We start from the raw sequence: 24,632 nt of genomic DNA, 5'->3' as shown, positions 1-24,632 counted from the left end.
TTCTTTTGCACTCTGCCTTAGTACCATTGCAATCAGTGGTGATAAGCACCGCATGATTGGCCATGAAAAGTACACCGCACTCATCAAGCAAGTCCAATGGTTTCCAGCTCGTGAAAGTGTGGTGTCCCTGTATTCACTTATGCTCCGTCGTGCAGTCACAATGCAAAGGATGTCTCATATATCTTCACATGTACTTTTTCTCAGCACGGACAACTTTGCTTCATCCACGAATTGTTATGAAAAACTAGCCCACGGTCTTCTAACTATGTAATATCTAAGTATGCACGAGCACTTACATAATATCTGCACCAAAGTACATGCACAGTTTGGGTCCTCAAGTGCAGGACAATAGTCTCTGCTTGCTTAGAGTTCGACCTGTCTCCCAAACTAATCAAACAAGTCTTGTGCACGATAAGAAGACTCGCACTACCCCTTAGACCACACGAGAGGTTTTCAAATTGCAGGTGTTGAAGACTCCACAGAACGTGTCATTCGATCTTCATCAACACCCAACTCTGAATGCTTATCACTTACCATCTGACAAGCCTCCCCTAAATCATCATGCGCAGAATCCCCAACAAACCAACACTTGTGTTGGCCATCAATGCAATCCCCAACACAGCATAACCCTACCACCAACTCCAACAACCGTTCACTAGCCACCTTGGCCACCAAAAGGCCCCCAGGACTTTTTGCCACACCACCACCAACATTCCTCCATGAAAACCACAGGCATCCTTGTTACCCACGTCTTCGGTGCATGCTCCAGCCTGCTACCTACGACGGTGAGTGCCATGGGACTCGCACTCGTCTAGGAGGGGGGTAATGTTAACCCCAACACGAAGAAAGCAAAAGGAAATAAAAAAGACGTAAGGCAAAGGCGGAAAAAAGGTAGCCCGACTGAAGGAAGAATAGGGGAAAAGGCCAAAAGCACAAGGGCAACCTTAAAAGTCCAAGGCAAACACAAAATGGAAATGCGCATTTTAAAATAAAAAGGCGCACCTTGAAATCTTGTAAAAGAGCACCGGGCTCTCACCCGTGCAATTTGTAAATGTAGACGGGCGGTGGAAAGGAATCTAGGAAGATAGAAGGACAATGGGAAAAAGGGCCTAGGCTATGGCCGGCCATGTAAAAAGGGGAAAAGGGGATGACCGCCCAAAAGGGATTTAGGGTTTTGTATATAAAGTTGAAAAGTGAATGAAAAGCTCATTCTTGTGTGTGGCCAAAAGTAGCTCTCCTCTTCTTCTTCTTCTTCTTGTTCTTGCTTGCTTGAGCTTGTGCTTGAGAGAGGGAGTGTGAGAGTGTGAGGGAGTGAGTGTGTGAGGGTGAGGGACCGAGGAGGAGAAGCTCTCCATCGTCTCCTCTCTTCTTCTCTTCTCTTCTCTTCTCTTGTCTCGCTCGCGGCAATGGAGCTTGGAGCTTGGAGCTTGAGGATGGAGCTTGCTTGAAGCTTGCACTTGGTCGTGGAGCTACCGGAGTGCACGGGAGAGGAGGTAACTCGAACGGCATCAAGGTGAGCTCACTACACCCATAGGTATGGATGGCGCGTCGGCTATGTGAGAGGTAGCCATTAGTGCTCGGCTTGGAACGCTTGAAACAATAAGCGGTCCGTGGGTCTTAGCGGTTGAGTGAAGGCTCCCACAATCATTTAAAAAGTCATAACAAATTTGTAAAGGATATGATAGGTTCTCTTCAGATTTCCACCATAAGCTTTCCATCCACCATCAATCGTTTGAAAAGAGCCTTGGAACAAATTATTCTCAATCAGTATGAACTCATCACATACAATTACTACATCACACACACAAACACTAACACAACCATCTGAATGACACCTCCAAAAAGAGAGATATATAATTAAGAATCATCCAAAATACATTGCAAAGGCATCAATGAAGACGATCCCTTTTGAAGGCTTGGTGGTTTCAAAAATGATCCATGGAGAAGGATTCATCTACAAATGTCTTTGGAGGATTTTGAAAGAACTGCAGGCAACACATCCTTTCTAGCAAAACAAGGTATCTACTAGGTAGACATAGGGCATGAAAATACAAGATATCCAATTGGTGGAGTCAATGTTCACATTGACATTCATACAAAGCTTTGGAATGGCCTTTTGATCATTATGGGAATGCCTATGCATGTATGCTAGATACCAATAAAAATGAGCTGTCAATCTCATTGAAGGATCTAGAGATTGTGAATATTGATGAGAAAAATGAAGGTAGTTCTGGTATGCTTGACTGGCAGTTGTCCAATCTCCTGGAATTATTGGCTAGTTTATTTGAGGTCCTGTAAGAGAATCAGTCGAGCTCCATCCTCTTCTTCTAGGAATCTACTGATCAAGCTTCATATTCACTAACCAACTGAGGGGGTTGAAAAATAGAAGTGGTAGGAGATGGAAGTGGAATAAGTAAAAGTGGATGAAGAGATGGGTAGGAAAAATCATAAAAGGAGGAATAAGTTAAAGAAGGAGTGGCTGAAAATTTTAGGGAATTAGTTAGGAAAGGTATTAGTTGATAAACAGGAAAAGTAGAAGGTATATGGATAGATGGAGAAGGACATGGTGGAGAAGGGGAAAATACTCTATCTTCAATAAAAGAACAATATGTAAATATGGGGATTTGAGAAAAAGATTGAGGTTGGAAAAGAAGAGGTAAGATTGCTGCTAAATTGGTTTGATAAAGGGAAAGATAGGTATCATAGCGATGAGCCATTTGTTGATAGTACAATAGGCTAGGAACAAAGGGATCTAAGACAGATATTCTCTGATAGACATAAAAAAAGGTTGAATCAAATGGATGGTTTTTGGAAAGGTGAGCCAAGAGATCCACCCTTAGTTGGTTAGTGCTCTATACATAGGTAGAAGCTGTATTCTATCGTTGATTCAGGACCACAGAATCAATCATTGAGTGCCAGGAATTGTCAAGGCAAGTAGCCACTTTTGAGAAGTAACACTGGAACATGTCATCTATCCGCAACTCCAAATAGTTGACATATAAAACAGCTTGCAAAACCACATCCCCCACATACCAGGACATATCTACTTCATCTGGAATCAACAAATCTCCCCGTAGATACATGTAAGATAGAAACATGGTATCCGTCATCACAGAATCTTCAAACACCATACGGACCACTTCTGTCAGCAACTCAAGAGACCAAGCCCCACTCTAACCATTCTCTGGAAGACGAAGATCCATCGTTGAAAGCTTCATGTAAAAGGCCAACCTTTGCAATTGGTAGTGGACAAAGAAAGAATGGTTCGAAGGAACATACTCATGGAAATGCTCAAATGTTGACCATAACAAATCCATCCAGGACTGCAATCTTTCCACTTTATCTTGAAACAATGGACACAATGTGGCCTGTCTCTGGAGAACTGCCAAGTTCTGCTTAGAGAGAGAAGGAACATTAGGAGAAATATAGACTCTGTTTTTTGCCCCTTAAGGAGTGAATAAACAAATATAGGCCTAACCAATGAGAGAGCTGGGATTCCAGATTCATTTAACATGAATCTTCTAGCCATATCTTGGACCAAATCTTCCCTTAGCAATAAAATAAGGGAAAATGTGGGGACTACAATGCTATCACTTCTTGGAAGTTTGTGCCTCGAATTTTCATTTTCTTATTTTTTATGTTTGACTTTTCTTTTCTCCCCTTTTCAGTTTCTCCCTCTTTCTTAGGCGGAACTCAAATTTTTCATATCTCTTTCCCCGCTTCTTCTTTCCTAATGAAATTTTACAGCCTCACTGTTGCTTGCCCTGTCTGTAACCCTGTAAAATTTCATTTACTTTGCATAAGCACAGAGAAAGTTTCATGTGTTTTATGAGAGCAGAGCTTGTTTTACCAAAGCCCTAAGATTCTCTTCACAAAACTCTACAGGTATATTTTTCTCTTCCATAGATGTTCTATGGTAAAGTTTTATCTCATTTGGAGAAAACCTGTGCAAGTTATGTGCATTCTCTGACATGTAATTTCTTTTGTTTTGATGCTCTAGGAGTCTCTTACAGTCAAGAATAGTGATATTTTGAACACTCAACTTCTTCTTCAACATCTTAGGGTTTCTCTGTAAACAAAGTTATAGGTATATTGTCTTGTTTTTTTGTTGCTCCACTGTTAAATTTTATCTCTTTTAGACAAAATGTATACAAGTTACATGCATACTGAGCTTTCCTTTATTTTTTTACTCCAAGAATCTCCGAGGGTGAGGAACAATGATTTATTAAGAACTCAACTTCTACAACATCTTTGGGATTTTTTGCAGAGAAAGCCACAGGTATATTGCCATTTTTTACTGATGTTCCATGGTTAAATTTCAACGCATTTGGACAAAGCCTATATAAGTTATATGTATGTGTTGACCCAAGATTTCTTTTGTTTTTGTACTGCATAAATCTGTCCTCAGTGAAGGAACAATGGTCTTGCTATAAGTCAACTTCTTGTTCAACATATCTAGGGATCTTTGTGAAAGAAATTACAGGTACAATGTTTCTTTTTTAAATTGATCCATTTAAATTTAATTTCATTTGGAGAGAACATTTGCAAATTATACACATGTTGATAGGTAGCTTTTGTATTTGGTTGTTACAGATGTCTTCATGGAGGAAAAATATCAGTAGCATACTTGCAGTGAAGGTCTTCAACAGGAAAGATAATGGCGGTAATTGGATTTGTGATAAGTATTATAAGTTGGATTGGATTTTGATGCACCCAAGTACTCGAGGGAGTTTCAAGGTCAAGCGCAAGGATGTTGCAAACCCTAGCAAACATTGGAAAGGTAGAATTCTAGAGTTCAGAAAAGTGTTTAATGGCACAAAGTGCAGTAATAGAAGTGTTGATTCAACATGTTTATACACATAAACAATCTCTGTACACGACGAGAACAACATTGCAAATTATAAACAAAAAAGTAAGTTGTTAAATTTTATCATTGATTATTCTTTTGTATCAGAGTTGTTTTTAAAAGTCTTTGCAGTATTCTAATTCAGTCTTGTTTGATTGACAGCTCTATATCCATCGACTTTGCATGAATGGCAGAATGTGGAATGTTTAAGCGGCAAGATACATGTTTGGCATGAAGAGATAGGTTCTTTGATCTATGATAATACCTCTGCAAGTCAACTTGCCACTCAAAATATCTTTTTTTATAATTCATTGTATGTGGTAGAAAGCCAGAGATTGCAGCATGTCCCATTGCCACCACTGTCTAGTGGTGAATGGTTCATTGGTAGCTTGGAGTTGTCAGGAGCTTGCAAGTTGAAGATAAAATCTGACATCAATAGTGCTATGAAACCCACCACAGGCTCCAAAGATGTGCATCTTAGTTGGTTTATTCCATTCTCATTGTTTGCACATTTGTTTGGTTCATGTGATGTTTTGAAGAAAACAAAGATTACTTATCAATGCAAGTGTCCATCCAAGGAATGGATGAGTCAGCTATTGGGTGAGTCTTGGCAAGTCAAAAGAACACATTTTTGATGAGGCGATTGAGTGCAGGGTCAACCAATCTGATATTACATTCAGGTAAAACTTTTTTACTACTTTGCATACCTTGATTTAATTGACATAGGTCTCGCTTAGATGAATTGTTATGTTAGTCGCATTCACTTACCATTATTTTTGTTTTTATTACAGGTATTTCATTGCTAGACAAACTCTGTGCGTTCGCTTTCGATATAGAAGATGGCGACTTTTGCGAGGGGAGTGGATCAGCTTGGATCAAGATATCCGAGATGACACACATACAGCGCTCGTAGATGTGGTAATCTTGTGGAGTGGTCATAATCCTTTCGTAGTCAGCGCAGAGAGTCATTGGCCCATTTATTTTCTGAGACAAGAAATCCAATTAATGTCCAGTGAGCCCCTCTACAACTTCTATTTCAAGTTAGATAATAGAAAAGTCAGGACTCGTAGTGAGCAATCCATGACATGTAAACAATGTGCTTCTCCACATATCCTTGAGATAGTGGAATCCTTGTAAAAAAACTTTATAAAGAGCGAATACATACCTTTTTTGAACTTTTGAGTACTTTAAATTTTAGTTTACTGTGATCCAAACGTGCGATAATACATACTGTAATTACTCAATCGTGCAGTTAAAAATCATAATTAAATTGCGGGTTAGAGGTCTATAATCTATAGAATATTGTCTTTGCACAATGATATATTGTAGCGCATCTCTGCTGCTCGTTTCTTAAATTTTAATATTAAATTGGATCCAAAGGGAATTTCAAGGCCTTTTAGATTTATTTTCTTTAAAAATTTATATATTTTCTCTCGTTAGACTTGAATATACTCAGCGACCCAAACATATTCGAGGATATAATAATGTAGAACGAAGCGTTTGTCTGTATGAGTAATTTTAACAGTGACTTTAAAGTACTGAAATAAAGAAACTAAGGTAAGAGTTTTAATTTGAAACTTTAGAGTTAATAACTTTATAAAGAACCTTTATTTAAAACCCTAGACACATAAAAGCTATAACTCCAAACTCATTTTCACTTTCATTCTCCACTTCCCTACACTTGTGCTCTCCTTCCTTCTCTCTTTGTGTGCCATGGCTACCACTCCCGCCTTCGCCGCATGGATCAGCTCCACATGCTACGCGCACAAAGGGGTCCAGATATACCCTAGGTTTTGCGTGACCTTGAGTCTAGAGAGCTCGCTTTCCGCTGTAGACCCTGACTCTAGTATACTAGTGATCCGGGTTTTTTACAACCCGGATTATTACCACAAAATTTTGGCCAAAGCCCCTATCAAGAGCCTACCATATCACTCTGGGTTTACTCTTCAAGCACTAGGTATGCTACATTGCTTCTCGATTATGATAACTCTAGCAAATGGGAGGAACAAGTTCTTAGAAGGCATGTCAATGTAAAGGGTAAAAGGGACGGTTATCTTAGTGAAGATGAAAATGGATTACACCTAGGAGTTGAGTGAATGCATAGATTTTTTCAAAGGACTAGCCTCCAACTACACATGGGCCCCGTCTGCATCACTAAGATTTGGAATCTATCACCATCATTAGAGGACACCTCACCCTTGCACACAAGTCAATATCCACATCATGGTGTCATTTGGATCTTGCACAAAAGCTTACAAGCATGGACCCCTTTTGTCACATGCTTATATGTATTTATATACATATGGGATACTAAAGTCAAAGCAGCTTTTGGAAGCCTTTTTTATAATCTCAATAACTCCCAAGAAAAAGCTAATTTCAAGAAAATTCCCGCGAAGGCCGATCGGTTTCGACCTAGTCTACAAAGCTGCAGAAGAAACTTTTTTCAAATTCCTCACGGATTTGAAGTTACGAAGGCGCAGACTGCTGGCTATATGCAATTTTCTTCTCTCTTTCACCACACCAACTTTCCACTCTATCCTTCTTGTAAATATATTATAATAATGTGCTTTGGGCACCCACCTCTTGTAATCTAGCTCCATTTATCTATTTTGTCTACCACCACCCTTGGCTTCTTGCATGATGACCAAGGTGGGGACTTGTCCCATCCACTATGCTCCATATTTTCAAAGATGCCATACATCATCTAGGATTATGTTAATCAAGAAGATTAGCTTAATCTAATCCCTCATGGAGGCTATATAAAGAGCCCATGGAGGGAGGGGGAGAGAGACAATGACAAGTCTATGAGAGCATTCTAGAATATCCTCATCTCTTTGAGGTAAGCTATGAGTGAGTTTTTTTATTATGTAGCATAAGGCAAGCTTCTTCTATCTCTTCTCCTCTTGTCTCCCTCTCCTCTCATCTCTCTCTCTTATATTCCAATATGGTGTCTAGTACATGTATTCTCTCTTGTAAATTTGTGTCTTGGTTCTCTTGATTCTCTTTTAGAAAAGAGGGAAGAGAGACAATGACAAGTCCATGAGAGCATTCTAGAATACCCTCATCTCTTTGAGGGAAGCTATGAGTGAGTTCTTTTATTATGTAGCATAAGGCAAGCTTCCTCTACCTCTTCTCCTCTTGTCTCCCTCTCCTCTCATCTCTCTCTCTTATATTCCAATATGGTGTCTAGTACATGTATTCTCTCTTGTAAATTTGTGTCTTGGTTCTCTTGATTCTCTTTGAGAAAAGAGAAGGAGGAGAATGACAAGTCCATGAGAGCATTCTAGAATACCCTCATCTCTTTGAGGGAAGCTATGAGTGAGTTCTTTTATTATGTAGCATAAGGCAAGCTTCCTCTACCTCTTCTCCTCTTGTCTCCCTCTCCTCTCATCTCTCTCTCTTATATTCCAATATGGTGTCTAGTACATGTATTCTCTCTTGTAAATTTGTGTCTTGGTTCTCTTGATTCTCTTTTAGAAAAGAGGGAGGAGGGAGAATGACAAGTCCATGAGAGCACTCTACAATATCCTCATCTCTTTGAGGTAAGCTATGAGTGAGTTCTTTTATTATGTAGCATAAGGCAAGCTTCCTCTACCTCTTCTCCTCTTGTCTCCCTCTCCTCTCATCTCTCTCTCTTATATTCCAATATGGTGTCTAGTACATGTATTCTCTCTTGTAAATTTGTGTCTTGGTTCTCTTGATTCTCTTTTAGAAAAGAGGGAGGAGGGAGAATGACAAGTCCATGAGAGCATTCTAGAATACCCTCATCTCTTTGAGGGAAGCTATGAGTGAGTTCTTTTATTATGTAGCATAAGGCAAGCTTCCTCTACCTCTTCTCCTCTTGTCTCCCTCTCCTCTCATCTCTCTCTCTTATATTCCAATATGGTGTCTAGTACATGTATTCTCTCTTGTAAATTTGTGTCTTGGTTCTCTTGATTCTCTTTTAGAAAAGAGGGAGGAGGGAGAATGACAAGTCCATGAGAGCATTCTAGAATACCCTCATCTCTTTGAGGGAAGCTATGAGTGAGTTCTTTTATTATGTAGCATAAGAAAAGAGGGAGGAGGGAGAATGACAAGTCCATGAGAGCACTCTACAATATCCTCATCTCTTTGAGGTAAGCTATGAGTAAGTTCTTTTATTATGTAGCATAATGGCAAGCTTCTTCTACCTCTTCTCCTATTATCTCCCTCTCTTCTCATCTTCTCATTCCATGTAGCATAATGGCAAGCTTCTTCTACCTTTTCTCCTCTTGTCTCCCTCTCTTCTCATCTCTCTCTCTTATATTCCAATATGGTGTCTAGCTCATATATTCTCTCTTGTAAATTTGTGTCTTGGTTCTCTTGATTCTCTTTGAGAAAAGGGATGTCCTAGCCCATCCTCCCTTTGGCTAGGTGGTGCCCCTCTTTAGTTCTCTTAGTGAGGATTGGAGGTTGGATGGGTAAGAGGCAACCCGTTCATCATTTCAGCCCTCACTAGCATCGTTTTGTGATGCAGTGAATCCTCTCACTTGCTTTATTCCCGACTCCACTCTCAGGTGGGTTCCCATGGATTTTTTGTATAGTTTGTGTGTCGGATCCAGCCATGCAAAGGTGATAAGTCGAGCCCTGGTGCATGTGGGGCAACATCTCCGCGCTAGAGCAGTGCCCACCTCGTCACAGGACCACGTCACGATGGATCTCATTGAGAGGGATGTCACCTTTGCCATATATGTTATGTGCACTGAGGTGCAAGAGGACAGTGACGAGGACATCGACGCACCCTCTCGGCCACTACTAGAGTACTTTGAGAGGGAGCCTGAGGAGATCACTCTCGATCTGAGTGTTGAGGCAGCACAGAGCTTGGCCATTGTGCACCCACCTCCCTGCCCTGATGAGATGCCCACGAGCGAAGAGCCACCCCTCTCTTCTCTCCATCCTATCACCATCGAGGGGGTGGAATATCTACTCATGCAGGATGTGCTAGAGTTGTTGGAGCTTAGGGAAGAAGAACTATACTGTATCATGGTGCGTGATGCACCTAGTGATTTCATAGATTTTGATTTATAGGATGCCCCACCACATGTTGATGAGGTGGCTCGTTATGATGGCATGAGCATCGATGACATCTCTGCCATTGTGAGCATCCAGGAGCAGATTGAGGATGCGGCGCCACAATATCAGATCTCTGATGAGGAGTTCGAGCGGTTGCAGGAAAGCCTTTTTGGTCCTCGATCCGACTATGTAGTGCCTACCCAAGAGAGAGACAAGGGCGGCCTAGTGGTAGGAGCAGACCTGGATGCTCCATTACAACGGCAGATAGATGATGCAGAGAAGGTAATGTTCTCAGTTTCCTATGAAACTTAACTAGTAGGGCCTCTAGGGCATCGGGAGCGCACACATGTGTTTTTGTCGGGATCGGGCTCCCAGATGTGCCCTGGCCGGAGGCTCGCGTCTGGGGGCCTGAATCTGTGAGCCTCCGGCGAGGGCACATCTAGGGGCCCGATCCCAACAAAAAACACATGTGTGCGCTCCCGATGCCCTAGAGGCCCTACTAGTTAAGTTTCATATAAATATGATTTATATATCTTCAGCACACTTCATGCATAGTGAGTTTGATACTGAACTTGTGTGTTGCAGGAGATTGTCTATATAGATGAGTTTTCATCTAGGCAGGGTGGCCGATCTGGTAGCCAAGGAAGGGTGCAAGACTCGGCATTGAAGGAGTACGTTGGGCAGCTTGTCAACGATATTATTGTATTTCATAAGACATGCTCCCCTGCTTTTGCCGAGAACTTCTTGAAGTTGAGGGCACTAACAAAGACTGGGCCCTTCAAGACCATCCCGACCAACTCCAGCCTGGAGAAAGTAGTGTTGCTTCGACGTTCAAAGTTACTCTACTTATTCACGAGTACTAGGTCTGGCCCACTTTTCTCCATGGTGGCCCGTGGCACGGTTGCCAGTGTTGAAGACCCCACTGTCATTAGACAGGAACTATTGGGGCAAAATGTATTGTTGCCTATGATCAAGAATAGCTTTGACCATGGGGAGCCTAGCTTGAAGAAGCCTAGGAGAGAATAGATGTACTTATTGCCTACTGATATTGCATCACTGATGTACTGTACTTTGTAATCTTCTCTTCAAGTAATGAAAACCGATGTTCGTTGGATTCGTGTGCAATGTAGTTTGTGATACGTGTCATTTACTGTTGTTTTTTACTTGAATGTTATGTTTATTTGTCGAATTTATGCGTAACACGATTCGTACCCTAAATTTAATACACAGTGCTTTATCGAATTCGTGTGCAACATGTATTTGTTCGAACGCATGTAACAATAACTCAACGATGTAAATAAAATAAATATCAAGTGACTAAACAAAAATAAGACGCGCCAAAAACTTTGTATTTGTATTAATAACAATTTTACATGGGGTCCATTACAACCAAGGCTTTACAAAATGTCTTCAGAAGCTACATTCCATGTGCTTTTGAGTTGTACAGCTCTATCCTTGCTGACCTCCGCGAGGACTATCTTTCCATCGCCGAAAGAACCTGACTATCCGTAGATCCCTGTCGGTGACGGTGACCCTCCTTGCATGCACCGCTACATAGACTGAGTCTCCAAATAAGTCGATGAGGTAGGCTTCAGCAGCTTCTTGTAGTGCGAGGAGGGCTTGGGCGGTCCAACGATCCGGTTGTTTCGCGCGTGATGTATCTGGAAACTGGGTCCTGTTGTTCCTGATCAGTATGCCCTCCATGATCTCCCGCACCAACTTCTGGAATGGAGCCTTCGGTATCAGGGGGTAAGTGGTCTTCTGGTAGTGGCGGATCTCGCGAAGAGTCACTATGCCTGGCTTCCATCGATGCTTGCGATGCTGGCTCGTGGTGGTGGTGGTGGAGCTGGAGGACGTGGCTGCCGTATGGAATTTCCAGGGGGTATCTCCAGGCCGCTTGCTTGGTGCGTACCATGTCTTCTAGGAGAGAGAACTCAGAACTCAAAAGTGAAATGTGTAAAATGAGGTGAAACTTTAAACTTACAGCCAAACTTTTCAAAAACCCTAAAATTTTAATTAATGAATCCACGCTTTGGAAAAATATCACTAGTGCTCTGATTCACATGAAATTTTACCCGTAGACTCCTCAAGGACACATCAACCACCCAAAAAAAATTTGGCCCCAACAGAAGTCTCTGGATCACCTGTCCGGAGGCTCGCGTCTGGGGCCCTAAATCCCCAGATTTCAGGGCCCCAGACGCGAGCCTCCAGACAGGTGACCCAGAGGCTTCTGATGGGGCCAAATTTTTAATATAAATGAGTTTTTCTAATTCCCAGCATGAGGGTGAAGTTTCACCAGATTCTGATTTATAAATTTGACGGTTCAATCTTTTTTTGAAAATGCGTTAACTACATTATACTGCACTGATAATGTATTGTCAACCTCGCAACTGTAGATTAAATGTACTAATAATGAGTGTGCGCACCTGCAGATTAAATGTATTGTCAACCTCGCAACGCGAAACATTGGAAACTTAAAAATTGACAAAAAATAAATCATGGGTAAAATGGAATATCGCATATCGGATATACTATTGCCAAACCACTAAATATAGTAAGGATATAGTGCATCGGCCCATGTACAACCGATCACCGATGTGTACGTTGTTGCACATTGAATTTATCCTCAACAAAACTACTTACAAAATTGGAAACTTGAAAATTCACACAATGCGAAACATGGTCAAAATAGAATATCACATATTGGATTTAGCATTGCGAAACTATGAAATACACAGTAGATAGTGCATCACACCAAGTACAACTAGAGCTAGGGAAAATTTAGCTCCATTTTGCAGGCCACTACTATCAAATACTTGAAAGTCTACTGGAAAGATAACCCAAAACTAAGCTCCTTACAATCTACAACCAAACTTGAGCTAAAAACATAGATCCAATTACAAGGTAGCTTCTCAAAGCATATTGTTGACATTAAGATTAAATGCATCCTTGTTATTGCGGATCTTGCGAACAAGAACCAGATCTATGGGCTTAATAGTGACACGTCGGGCATGAATGGCTAAAAGTTGACCATCACTCATTAGATCAATCAAGTAGCTTTGAGCTGCTTCTTGGAGAGCAAGCAAGGCTTGGCTTAACCATCGCTCCACATTCCTTGCCTGGTTCCTCAAAAAGAACTTGTGATGATGCCCTGACTGTAGATCTTGCAGTATTTCTCACACCAACCTGGAGAATGGTGCCTTAGGAATAATCAAGTCGGCACTCTTCTGGAATTTCCTTATCTCGCGTAGCGTAGCTGTGCCTGGTCTCCATCTTCGCTATTTATGTGTTGGAGGGCGTGTATTACGAGCTAGAGCAGTAGTGGGAAGTGCAGTAGCTGGAGCATGTGGACCACCATTTCTGGACAATGGCGAACCATCATTATCGATCACACTAGGGCCACCATTGTTGGCCACAGTAGCGCCACCATTATTGGCTGCAGTAGGGCCACCGTTATCGGTCACCAGGGGATCTTTGTCACTCATAGTACGCTCACTAGATTCGGAAGAGTGTTGAACTCTTGCTCTCGCAGGCACCTTTTTTATATGAAGCTTGGAACGTGCCATGGATGTGATGATGAAGGATAGAAAGGTGGAGGGTAGAGTGGAGAGCAATGGGAAAAAATGAAAGGAGAGACGACTTAAATACGAAACTTTCAAACTTACTGTGGTGTAAATGAATTTTAAATTTATCATTTCATTTCATTTCTCCAGCCCATCCCTACCTCTCTCTATCTCCTAACACCCCCCTCATGCCCCCCCTCTCTCTCTAGGCCAGTGAATGTTCCAATGTTTGGAATTTTTATATCTTTGTCTTAGGATTTCAAAATCCACTTTTCATAATTAAAAAACAAAGTTCGAAATCGACTTTGAAAAACATAGTGACAAACCTTTGAAATTTTAAAGAAAATTTATAAGACATCTCATGTTAGAGATATGAGTATTGATGTGTCATATCCTTGGGACTTGTGCTCTCTTGTGGACTCTAAATGCATCAAAATTATTATCTTTATCTAGGTCTCCATTTTTTGCCATCTCTCTCTTGGGTTGCCAACCATTCTGTGTGCCGTTGTCTAGCTATGCTGTTTTCATATCTTGCTTTTCTCACTTCATATATTGCCCTACTTATAGATTCTGCTTGAGATGTTTTGGACTTCTTTTCTTTTTCCTCGTATCGTATCTCTAGTCTCCTATACCACCATTGGAATAATTGCCTTATAGAATTGGAATCATTGATGCCACCTCCATGATCAGTTGCCTTTTGAAAAGCACAGCGAGCTTGCGAGTGAGATCTTTCCATGCCTTGAGTTGACCATATTGCCAAACTTCCTTGATCTGCAAAGTATGGACCATGTGCTTCAAGTATATGCTGCACAAGAAAAGAGATTAGAAACACAAAGTAATTCGAAATGATGATTTTTTTTTGCAATGGTGATAATACTGACCATGTAGTGTGTTATGCTATTTGTAGTCCATGCCTCCACCATGGACTTATGAAATTTAGCAGCTGTCTCTTTAAATGCATTGGCATCACCATCCATAAACCTCAACTTCTGTAAGAGAGCTGCTAATCTATCTAGGTTTATCCACACTTCTGCCTTCGCAATCCTCGTTCGTCCCCCATTGCTCCAATCTGAAATAGCAAGGTGCAACTTTTTCCATGCTTCGTACTTCTCTGGTTGTTTTACTAGTATATTGCCTTCCTCATCTCGAGGTGGAGATAAAAACTTCCTAGCCTTGGGTCCGCCAAAGCATGGTTTACAAGGAACATTTCCACTCTTCCCCGATTTTTTCTCGTCCTTTTTTATTTCTACTTGGCCTGCGTGCAATCCAACTTCAGAGAGGACTTGTTCTACCTTCTTGCATGTAGCATCAGATTCTGACACAGGCTGCATCTTGTATGCAAAGCATATATATTCATATACTAGCTTCTCAATTATTCTAACCAAACAATGCAATGTGCAAAAGTGAACCCTTGTTAGTGGTATTTCCAAAATAGGGCGCCATTTTGGATCCACTGGAATTAGCATTCCATTTCTCATGACTTTCTGATCACGTGTCGGAGCACCCTGTTGTCCTGCCTTGGCAAGCCATTCTTTCTTTCCATCTTTCCCTTTCTTCCTAGTTTGCATGCAGTATATCCACGGAAATTTTGCATTTGCTGCATTTGATAAACCAAACATACACTTCAATGTTTTTAAATCACCTGCAAGATGCCATTCAACTTGATAGTCCCCAAACCCCTCAACGTGTAAAACTGCTCCATTATTTTGCTGTTGAATAACATTGGGTATATTAGTGAGGCTAAAAAAAACTTTAAGTACTTCATGGTCCTCCTTTGGTACTTCAAATGCTGCAAGCCACCATATTTCATTCTCCGATTGTACACTGAAGTATAAAGGATGTTTTTCATCGATGTTGGGATCCAATGCTCGATTCATAAGTGTTATACTCACACGCTCAAGTTTTTGCCCCTTGATAATCTCACTCTCATCAAGTTGGAGGACAAACTTAAGCTTGCCTCTACATTCTTCCATAGACATATTGTAGAACTTGACCATAGCAATCTGAACCCTATATATACCCAATACAAAGTTGTTGGATGCATTCAATACAAAGGCAACTTCTTTGAAACCATACTTCAATATGTGTGTGTGTTCCAGATGCGTAGGCTCACCAATTAGTTCTAAAACTTTCTCATTTAGTTGTTTTCAAGCCTTCTTCACGTGAAATGGTTTTGGCAGAGGCATTACTCGCTTAATATTGAAGACTTTCTTAAAACCTGTATCCAATTTTTGATAGAGCATACTATATGACTCAGAACTCATTCCCACTTTGTCACATAATCCCTGAGCATCTGTAGCAGTAAACAAGTTGCTCACATCCCTAAGATGTTCACTAGCAACACCATCCACAATGTCCCTGAATTTACGATTTTCTAATGCATTTTTGACCATATCCTTGCTAAGGACTTTGGCAATAGTATCATTCTCTGCATGAGGAAACATATTTCTCATTGTAGTAGATTGAGCATATATCTGTCTATGATATTGTCCACTTCCTTTGGCTAATTGGCGAATTGGTTTAACAGATCGAATGCGCCGATGTGCCTCTTTGGTTTTTAAAGTGGGCCCAATCTCCAAAGTTTTTGTGAGCTTCCTCTCTATGTTTCGATTCTCCTTCTCCAAGTCATTGACTTTAGACTGTAACTCCATATTCTGCACATGCGTAGCATGCATAGCATCTTCAATGATAGACATTGCTTGCTGTAGATTCTGGTTCTCTCTATCCTTCTCAGCCAATAATCTATCCTTTTCCATCAAAGACTGCATATTCCCTTGTAATCTTGTCTGCATATTTGTCAAGGTTTGATGAGCCCCTGCTAATCCTTGTGTGACAAGTCTGCATGTGTATCCATACAATCCTTCATTGCCTTCACAAGCAAACTTTACAAATGACGTAAGCCCTTCAAATTGTGGTGGCCTTCGAGTGAGTGTATCGGGTGGATAAATGCACCCATCAACCCAAAGGTCCACATTTTTTTTCCCTGCATTTCTTTCTTGTTGCATCCTGCATCTTATTGCATCATCTCTTTCCACAATTCTTTTGAACATTGGTGCATATTCATCCTCCAATTGAAAGTGAATATCTCTCTTTCTCTTGGTACATCCTGCACCTGCATTCTGCAAAAAAAAAAGTATGCAAATGTTAACTTGGATTAACATTCAAATCGCAGAACTACACCCCTTTGATTCACTATATTTGTGTTTTTTTTAAAACCCAGTTGGTTCTTGTCTCTTTCTCTTGCTTTCAGTCTTGATAGACCCTAATCAACCCCTAATCAGCCTGTAATCTTGGCTTTTAATCTACCTCTAATTAGCATCAAATCTTATCTTCTGTTCTATCCAAAATATTCTCTCTCTCTCTCTCTCTCTCTCTCTCTCTCTCTCTCTCTCTCTCTCTCTCTCTCTCTCTCTCTCTCTCACAACAAAAATTCATCAAGGAAACCCTAAACACATTCATACCGAAGCTTGCCTAGTGGAAAACAATAACATCATCTTATCTTCTGCCCTAATTTACTATCTGTCACTCTATCACTTATTTTCTTTGTTCATCTCACACAGTCCTCTCTGTCCCCCCCTTCTCCCCTCCTCTCTCTCTCTCTCTCTCCCCCCTCTCTCTCTCTCTATGAATTGATGCTTAAGGACTGAACAACAACTGTGAAGAATAATAACATCACAAAGATTTAAAAAATAAAGATACCTCCATTATCATTGGATTGCTTGTAGTATAGACTATTGAAGACGGAGATTTCTTACTGCATATTTCTGAAGAGGAAGATGGCTTGTAGCAGGGTAGAGTGTGTTGTAGATAGAGATTATTTGATTTCAACAAATGGTATCAAAACTACTCCTCAATGCTGCTTCAGAAGAACTCGTATGCAAGAAACCATATTCTGGAGGGAAAGAGAAGAATGCACAAAATTTGGGACAAAACTAGAGCTTTCTGAGGGAATGAAAAAATGCCCAGAAATAGGTATATACTTGTCCAAAAAATATGAAAATTTACAAGGAAACTCTCGAGTCAAAAAGGTGTCTCTGGGTAAAAAATAATCTTAAAATATGATGTGTACGTCATTTTATATCGTTTTTTAACTTCCACCCTTTTAAGAAGCGAGAATGAGAATGATTCTAATATATTTTAATGTTGAAAAGTCATGAGGGCATTAAAGAGTCGTGTATCAATGATTGGCTGCGTTTTTAGAAAAAATAGAATTGTATTTTTTTAGTTATGAGGATTTTGAGAAAAAGTGACCTTATCTTGCGGTTTGGGAATAAAATAATAGGTGAAATCTATTGAAAACACAAAAACGAGATTTGCTTGATTGTAGAAGATCTCTTTTTATAATATTATTTTGGAATCTCTTTTTAGAGAGAGAGAGGTGAGAGAAACCCCTTAAGGGGCAAAAAAGAGGGTCCATATTTCTCCTAATGTCAGAGGAACATTGGGGCTTGGAGGAACAGACCATGACTGCGTCAGTTGGTCTTGCAACTGCTTGATTTGGGAAGCTTGTGTTTCCACTGTGTCATGAGCAGTCTGTAAGGCTGAGAGTTTTGCATCTAAAAGAGTTTGAAACTCTTGAGCTTCTTTGGACATCCTCTCCTTCTCCTTTGAGATTTTAGTGACCTCAGACTGAGCTTCTGTTAACTGAATTTTCAAAGAAGATATCTCTTCTCTTTGAGTCTCAATCAGTTGGGTTTGTTGCTCCATCTTCTTAAATAAATCTGCAAGTGTCTTTAGCAGAGGCTAACTCTGATGTTGCCTTATGCAACTGGTCCTTGGACTGCATCAGTTCTTCATAAAAGGAAGCATACAACTGTTGAGCACAGGCTGAAAGTTCAATCGAACTCTGGATGTCTTTACAGAGGAATGGAATGGCGTCTCCCAACACTAGACTGTTTAGTGAAGGGACTGATATGTTCAAGGAACCCTCTCTATGTGCTTTGAACAGGTTGTTACAATGAGGTAAGCAGGGAGGTCACTGCCAGATGTAGCAGGAATTGTGACTAAAGGAAGAATTGAAGGAGCTTTATCTGCCACACGCTTCAAGCGCTTTCGTTGAATGACTAGTGGAGGAGGAGAATCAAGATCCTCTATGTCAATAGGTTTTGACTCTTCTGAAGGTGGTGGGGGAGGTACTGGATCAAATGGAGGAGGTGGAAGCATACCCTTCTTTAGGCCTAAGTACGTCAAGAAAGCATATAGGTAGGAACCATATGTGACGTTTGTGAAATTTTCCGTGGTTACTTTGACGAAATGTTGATCCATCTTTGTGAGTAGGTAAGTGCTCCAATCAATGGCCACTCCTTTTAACACCATCCTGGAAGCAGCTCTTTGGACAAGTAATGGGATGGTGTTTTGGCAGGCGTAAATCTGTCTTGGAGAAATTGGTAGACCAACTTCCACAAAGGATCAGTGATCATTGAAAAAGTTACTCCTGAAGTGTTGATCACTTTCTTGACATCTAGAATTTCCTTGATCTGCTTCTGTAACAGCTTGAAAATCTCATCATTGGAGAATAATTGTCTAGCTGTAACAAAGGGCTCTCCTTTGTAGGGAAGAGACAAAGCCTTCCCTAACCCTCGGGGTATCAATGTCATGGAAGCACCATGAACCAGGCCCGACTTCTTGTTATATGATGCAAGGAACTCATCACACACGGATGAATCATCTGGAATCAAGGGGAATGAAGCAGCCACGAAAGTCACAAGTCCTACTTTTGCTATAGACTCAAAAGCTAGTAGGGAAGAGTAATCCCTACTAACCAGTGGGACATACTGGATAGGAGGAGGAGCGTGAGGCGCCATTCAGATGGAAAACACACACTACAACACAGACAATCACAAAGAATGCCTGCAAAATAACCAAAGGGCTATAAAAAAGAAATCAATCAATAGAAGGACACACATACATAGTCTTAACTAACCCATTTACCACCCCAAACAACCCACATCCTAGAAAAAATTCGACATGACCTCTACACATATGCGACTGAAAACTTCATGCGATGCAACAAATTGGCACCCAAATCCCTGTATTAGGCAATAAAGAAAGAAAACTACAAATCGTACTCGTAATCATAACACTTAGACAAACTAGAATACCATAAAAATGTATCTCAAGACCGGACCATAACCTTGACCATCAGTGTCAACTTAGAAGACTTTACGCACCCATCCCACGAAGCGTGTTTATTAAAAAGAGAGAAAGAGTGCAGTGAGGGGGAATTGTTTTAATGAAGGGTTCATTTTAAGAAATTATTAACAATGGGTGATATTTTATTAGGTTATAAACCTTAATAAGAAAACAACGGTTCCTTCTTAAAAGTTTAATTACAAATTATTAGGGTGAAACGATGCTTTATCGAAATCCGAACTATGATCCCTAGGCTGGGTCTCTAAATGCAAATTCATTAATTAAAAATTAAGAGTGATGCAGAGCGCTTTTTTGCCAGCGCGTGCTTTTCTGTGACGGCTGATTCATTTTTATTAAAAATTAAGGTGCCTCTTAAGCGCACATAGTGCATGCAAAGTGAATGACTGGTTGATTCTAAATTATTAAATTGTGTGTTTAGCGCGAATGCGCGTGGAAAAGGTGGGTGAAAAATAGTTCATTTTAGCAATTAATTGTGGTTAAGGGGGTAATGAAAATAAATAAAGCTCACAAAATAAATATCTGGTAGGGGTGTGCATGCAATGGACTGAAGGCACACGGAGTAGTCCCCCAAAAGCAATGAATCCAGTCAAACAAAAACAAAGACCACTGAGATTGAAAAAAATAAAGCACCTTAGTGTTTTTGTTTTATGTTTATTTTATTTTTATTTTTATTTTATATTTTATTTATTTTTCATTTTAGGTGTGTTTGTGTTGTGTATATTGTTTGGTTTGGTTAATTTATTTTGTTATTTTTATTTTTATCTTTTTTAATATAAAAAAGTTAAATAAATAATTAAATCATAATATATAACACATAAATATGTTATGAAGTGTAAGAATGAATTTTCAGCTATTTAGCAAGTGTCCACAGTGTATGTGAATTCAACCATGATTTTCAGTTGATTTTTAGAATTTAAAATGAATTTTTATGAAGTGTAGTATTAAATTTAGGATTTTTTTGCTTCAAAGAATATTTTTGCCTTTTATGAACATATTTTTCAATTAAAAAATTAGTGAAAAAAGAGCAGGGGGTTTGTGGAATTTTCTTGTATTTTTTAAAATTTATTTCTGTATTTTAACTAATTTTTAATGAATTTTACTCATTTTTCGTGTAATTTTAAAGTAATTTCCAGATTTTAAATTTTTTGCAATTTATTTGTTTTAATTTCCACTTTACAAATATTTCAAACAATTTCAACAATATTGGTAAACTTTTAGAAATATTTTTGTAATTTTTTCTAATTTTAAATGAATTTTTAGAAAATTTTATGTTTTTTCTGTTTATTTTTATGTATTTTTATATATTTGTGGATTGGAAAATACAAGGTGGTACCCCGGCTGCGTGTGAACAATGATGACTGCATGTGAGCGGCTGGTCTGCAATCTCCACCGCAAAGCCAAGTCGGAAGCGTGTCCTCGTGCGTGAACGCCCGCTAGCACACCCATATACAGCAGGAAAAAGAACGGAAGAGAAATGGCAGGAATGGTGGCTAACTGAGTAGATTAGGTGAATTAGGTTAGCTTAGTCTGATAAAGTCGATTAAGTTAATTTAGTTGAATAAATCAATTAAGTAAGTTAAATTAGATTAGTTGGTTAAGTGACGTCAAGTTAGGTCAAGTAAGTCGGGTTAGTCTAGGTAGGTCAGTTTAGTCATGTAAGTCAGGGAAGTCAGGTCTGGTTAGTCTAGTCTAGTTAATCTAGTCTAACTAGGTTAACTAGGTTAGGGGTTTAAACTAACTAGGGTCAATGGATGGGGGGTTAACTAACCAGGGTTAGTTAGTGGGGGGTCAACTAATTGGGGTTAGTTAGTGTTAGTAACTAGGGTTAGTTAAGTGATTAACTAGGGTTAGTTAATTACTAACTAACATGAAGTTAAGGACTAACCAGAGCAGGGTAGTGGAGGGGGAGGAGGAGGACGGAGGAGGGGGAGGAGGAGGAGCAGGGAGGAGGGGAAAGAGCAATAGGTGGTGGTGGGGGAGGAGTTGGTGAAGGAGGTGGAAGAGGCGGCAACGACGGCTTTGGCGGTCATTGGAGGAAGGAGGAGGAGGCAGCGTCGGGGGTTGTTGCGGGAGTGGACGACAGGAGGGCGTCCGAGGGCGGGCGGTTGGAGCATGGTGGAAGGGCGGAAGCATGGCCGAGGGCGGCGGCAACACGACGGGGCGGGAGAAGACAAAGGGTGGTGGAGTCTGGAGGGCAAGCGGGGCGGCAGCCTGGAGGGAGAAGAGAAGACGGAGGAGGAGAAGACGAAGAAGAAGAAGAAAGGGGAGGAGGAGGAAGAAGGAGGGAGGAAGGAAGGAGGAAGAAGGAGCAGGGAGGGAGGGACACGACGCAACGGCACATGTAGGTTTTTTTTTTCTTTCTTTTTTTCTTTTGTCTTTTTTTAAAAAATAATTCTTTTCTTTATTTATTGCTTCTTTCTTTTCTTCCTCATTTGTTGTTTGTTTTTTTTTTCTTCTTCTTCTTGCTATCTTCTGTTTTTTTTCTCTTAGTTTTTTTTTCTCCATGCGTGGTGTCCTTTTTTTTGTGTTTTTGAAATTATTTTGTTTGTTTGTGTTATTTATTTATTTATTTATGTATTTATTTTTGTTTGTTTGGTTTTGTTTTGTTGATTATGTATTATGATGATTATGTATGAGGTTGTGTCTGTTTATTTGTTTTTTTATCTTTGTGGGCTTGTGGTTTGTGTTTTTTTAAAATTAAGAAAAAAAGAAAAATAAAATAAATAATGAAATGGAAAATGGAGGGGCAAGAAACACGCCCTCGGCCCGTGCGCATGCACAAGCAGGGATAAAAAAAATTTGCAGTGACGGGGTCAAATGGGCAGGGACGGTGATGCGCAAGCCAGGGACGCCATGGGGGCATCCTGAGGCACGTAAAACCAAAAACATGCGCGTTCATGCGCGAGGTGAGAAACGCGGTCACACGAAAAAAATGAAGAAAAATTAATAAAATCCAAAGTGTTTGTTACATCAAAAATCCGTAAAAAGGAAAAACGTGCCGGGAGACGAGGGGAAAATATTGGAAACATGCAACACGGGGTCTAGGGCAAAATCAGGGTGTTCACATGGGAAAAATGCACAAAACAAACCCGAAAACATATACGGGTATTAATATTGAAAAATCTGCGTATCGGAACGAAGTGCGAAAAGAAGGAAAAGTGTGCAGAATAAGGTTTCCAACAACCTCATCATGATAAAACACAGTTCCAATTGAGATAGGACACGTTCACATGGGAAAAACCCCAAAAATGGGCTTGAAAATGGACTCGAAAATTAATACGGGAAGAACTGTGCGTCGGAATAGCAGGCGGCAAAAAGGAAAAATGTCCGAAAGAAAGGGATTCATAGGGCTGGTGCATCAAAACTCAGTTTGGGGGAAATTAGGAGGGGTTCACGTGGAAAAAAACACGAAAAATGCATCCGAAAACACTCGAAAAAATTAATAACTTAAAATCCGACAGTTGAAAGAGGGGGAAGGAAAAAAGGAAAAAGTGGGGGAAAGACTGGCAGGACACGACTGCAAAATTAAAATGGCATTTCGGTGAAAATAGGACAGGTTCACATGGAAAAATGTGAAAAATAGGCACAAAAAGATCCCAAAACTCGTAAAATTAATAACGGATGAACAATGCATCGGAATGATAGGGAGTAAGAAGGAAAAAATGTCAGCGGGAATTGATAGGATAGGGCTGATGCATCAGACTAGGGTTCTGAAGCAATAAAGATGCGTTCACATGAAAAATCGTTCGATTTACGGGAATTGCCTCAAAAATTAATAACTTGAGAATTGTCTATCGGAATAGGGGTCGGTAAAAAGGAAAAATAGGCCGTTCGAAGGGACAAACAGGGCTGTAAGGTTGAATTGGGATTCCGGTGAACATAAGGTCCGTTCGTGTGAAAGAAGCGTAAAACCAAGAATAAGGCCAAACGGTCAAGAAAGAACCCCGGGGACAGGGTGAAATAGAACGGAGGAGTGGGGAAGGGACCCCATCAGGGTAAAATAAAGTCACGACATAGATGCATGATCAGAACAGGGTATATACATGGGGGTATGCACATAGACGCGCAAGGACGCGTCCCCACACTTAGAACCTTAGCAGGAAGGGTAAACCAAACATCTAGGACCTGGTACCTCACATTGGACCAACCACAAACGTCCCCACACTTAAGACATGACCGTCACTAAGAAATAGAAGGTGTAGGGTTAGTAAAACTTGGCCCATATTGCCGAGGAGGAATGTCGACTATCGAGGTTGCTTCTGGTGTCGTTGTGTTGGCTGGAGGAGGTAACAAGGTGTCTTCACAGCATACGTCCTTCGTCCTTCATGGCAGGGACCACGTGACATCAACCAGGGAGGTAGCTGGTTGAAGGAATCACAAGAAATTCGTCGATGCACTCAACTCACGATCACTCAAATGGAATGAAAGAGCAGTCACTCGCCCTATGACTAACATCACTCGAGAAAATAATGATGAAAGCCCAGAGCTCACATCTGATTTAGGAATCGACAAGGGGATGGTGCAGAGGGAGTATGCCAGGGTGCACAATTGATGGTGTATTAGTGCGTCCAACCCCGTCTAGCGGTGCAAGGAGGAAGGCCAGGGAGCCTTGTAGTGCAGTGTACATAATAGAATGATGTGTCTTGTGCTGATGGTGGCAGAGATCCAGCCCGTGGGTGCATAGGGTTTGTTTTGTTTTTGTTTTTTTTTCTTTTTCTTTTTTTTCTTTTTTTTCTTGTTTTTTTCTTTTGTTTTTTTTCATTAAGAAAGAGAATGGTAGAAATACCATATGTCAGGACCAACCTCGCCATCGTTGTTGGATCAGACGAGAAGAGAACAATGTCATGTTGAGATATTTTTGCGAGGGGTTAGTAGAACGAGACCGCCTCATGAGGAGAATCATAAGGGCTATCAAAAGCACGACAAGAAGGATAGTGCGATGCCCAAAAGGAAGAGGGTAGGTCGACTGTTATTGCCAAGATCCCCAAGGAGGGAAGTATATCTTCAGGCAATAGCCATTGATCAGGAAAATATCATCA

This window comes from Lygodium microphyllum, chromosome 23 (genome assembly GCF_053477565.2).
Source record: "Lygodium microphyllum isolate KBCC chromosome 23, Lygodium_microphyllum_v1.1.10, whole genome shotgun sequence".
NCBI classification, from domain to species: Eukaryota; Viridiplantae; Streptophyta; class Polypodiopsida; order Schizaeales; family Lygodiaceae; genus Lygodium; species Lygodium microphyllum.
Note: the sequence above shows the minus strand (reverse complement) of the source record.